Source organism: Tachysurus fulvidraco, chromosome 1 (assembly GCF_022655615.1).
Source record: "Tachysurus fulvidraco isolate hzauxx_2018 chromosome 1, HZAU_PFXX_2.0, whole genome shotgun sequence".
Taxonomy (NCBI): Eukaryota; Metazoa; Chordata; class Actinopteri; order Siluriformes; family Bagridae; genus Tachysurus; species Tachysurus fulvidraco.
In genome coordinates this window covers 1,765,947-1,768,425 of record NC_062518.1, presented here as the reverse complement: position 1 = coordinate 1,768,425, position 2,479 = coordinate 1,765,947, and positions in this window count along the sequence as shown.

Here is a 2,479-nt window from a genome sequence, read left to right as displayed (position 1 = left end):
TCGCTGATAATTCAGAGATATTTACACAAGTCTCTTTAAAGTTCAGGAAAACATCAGAAACTCCCCCTTTTATGGATAAATTTATGAATGAATTTAAAGTGAACTGTAAGTGTGTTAAGTTCATACATAAAGCAATGTACTCGGGAACGTTATAGAAGTCATGAACTACGGGGGGGGGGCACGGTGGCTTAGTAGTCAGCACGTTCGTCTCACACCTCCAGGGTCGGGGGTTCGATTCCCGCCTCCGCCTCGTGTGTGTGGAGTTTGCATGTTCTCCCCGTGCCTCGGGGGTTTCCTCCGGGTACTCCGGTTTCCTCCCCCGGTCCAAAGACATGCATGGTAGGTTGATTGGCATGTCTGGAAAATTGTCCGTAGTGTGTGTGTGTGTGAGTGAATGAGAGTGTGTGTGTGTCGTCCGCAAGCACATCAGTGTAACTTCTGGATTTAAGCCGCAGACTCTGATTCAGACCTTTTGTCAATGAGTCCTGGGATGCTGCGTTTATGATGACAGCGACAGTGTGTTTGTCCTTCTTTGTCTACTTCTTTGTTAGCATGTTAAGGTGGAAATGCAAAGTAAACTGAAGAGAAAAGAGGTTTTAGTGAGTCTGTAATCTGATCCAACACCAAACACACACCGTGCATAAACCAGGGAGTTTCCTACACCACACACAGCTTACTGCGCTTCAGGGATTCCTACAAACACACACACACACACACACATCCAGATCATCCAGTCGCACCCCACCCTCTCGCTCACTCTTTCTTTCCTTCTACCTCTCTCGTCCCATCACCGGTTTTCAGGCCTGAAATTACAGCGTGTTCAGAACCGGAGGATAAACATCATCTACTGTAAAAATAAACCAGGCGACTGAGTGATGAAGACGAGAGCTGAAAGAAAAGGAAGATTCGGGCCAGGATTATATTTAGAGCTCTCTCTCTCTCTCTCTCTCTCTCTCTCTCTCTCTCTCTCTCTCTCTCTCTCTCTCTCTCTCTCTTTACAGGAGACAGTCTCAACCCCCGGTGAGACTCGTCTCTCGACTCAGCGGGTGGTGCGTCATGTTTGATGTATTTATAAATTAGTATCTGCGGCGTAGAGACGAGACCCGATGATGCCCGAGAAGGAGTGTGTAATTATTTACCCAAAACGACCACACCACAAATGAGAGGATTTGGAAGCTTGATTCTTTTCTCTGGCTTTGAATAAACATTCAACGTTCAGTCGAAACGTTCGGCTCTTAATAAGAACGAACGTGACGTACAGTCAGGGTTAAAACGTCCGACTCGGCTAAAGGGTCTGAACTAATAGAATTTTGCCAAATTGGCTTCAGAGGATGACCATCGCTGAATTATAGAGTCTGTTGGAAATTCCCAGAGAAAAGGGTGCGGAAAAAAACAAACCCGGTTGACCTTGAAACCTTTGCCACGGAAAGGGCGTGGCTCAGAGACTAAATGTCACTGCCATGTTTCTTTCCTCAGAAAATTTAGACGGTTCTGACGTGACTCCTCCGAGTCGATTCTTTCGAGTCGTTTGGTTTGGTTTCGCACTTACTGGTTAAAATTGGAAAAGAAAAAAAGCTTTGGCTAAAAAGGCAGGCGCACATTTAGGGAATAAATCAGTTCAGATCGCGTTCACATGGTATTACAGCTCACTATAGAGGTTTGACATGTAGCTGGTCTGTTCATCCATGTGAGCGAGTCGGTGTTTAAAGTGATCTCAGGCACAAACCGAGTCTTCAGTCATCACGTTCAAGCCTTCCTATCCTTCTACTGGTTGCCATAGTGATAAGGTTTATCAGTGGGTGGAGCAGCTCACATTCCAAGTCAGTTTACTTGCGGCTAAAATGAATCGTTCTGGAAGGAGCTTTGGGGTTGTGTAGAAGGAGCTTTGGTGTTTGTGTAGAAGGAGAGTTGGTGTTTGTGTAGAAGGAGCTTTTGTGTTTGTGTAGAAGGAGCTTTGGTGTTTGTGTAGAAGGAGAGTTGGTGTTTGTGTAGAAGGAGCTTTGGTGTTTGTGTAGAAGGAACTTTGGTGTTTGTGTAGAAGGAGCTTTGGTGTTGTGTAGAAGGAGAGTTGGTGTTTGTGTAGAAGGAGAGTTGGTGTTTGTGTAGAAGGAACTTTGGTGTTTGTGTAGAAGGAGAGTTGGTGTTTGTGTAGAAGGAACTTTGGTGTTTGTGTAGAAGGAGCTTTTGTGTTTGTGTAGAAGGAGCTTTGGTGTTTGTGTAGAAGGAACTTTGGTGTTGTGTAGAAGGAGAGTTGGTGTTTGTGTAGAAGGAACTTTGGTGTTTGTGTAGAAGGAGCTTTTGTGTTTGTGTTGAAGGAGCTTTGGTGTTTGTGTAGAAGGAGCTTTGGTGTTTGTGTAGAAGGAGAGTTGGTGTTTGTGTAGAAGGAGATTTGGTGTTTGTGTAGAAGGAGCTTTTGTGTTTGTGTAGAAGGAGCTTTGGTGTTTGTGTAGAAGGAGAGTTGGTGTTTGTGTAGAAGGAA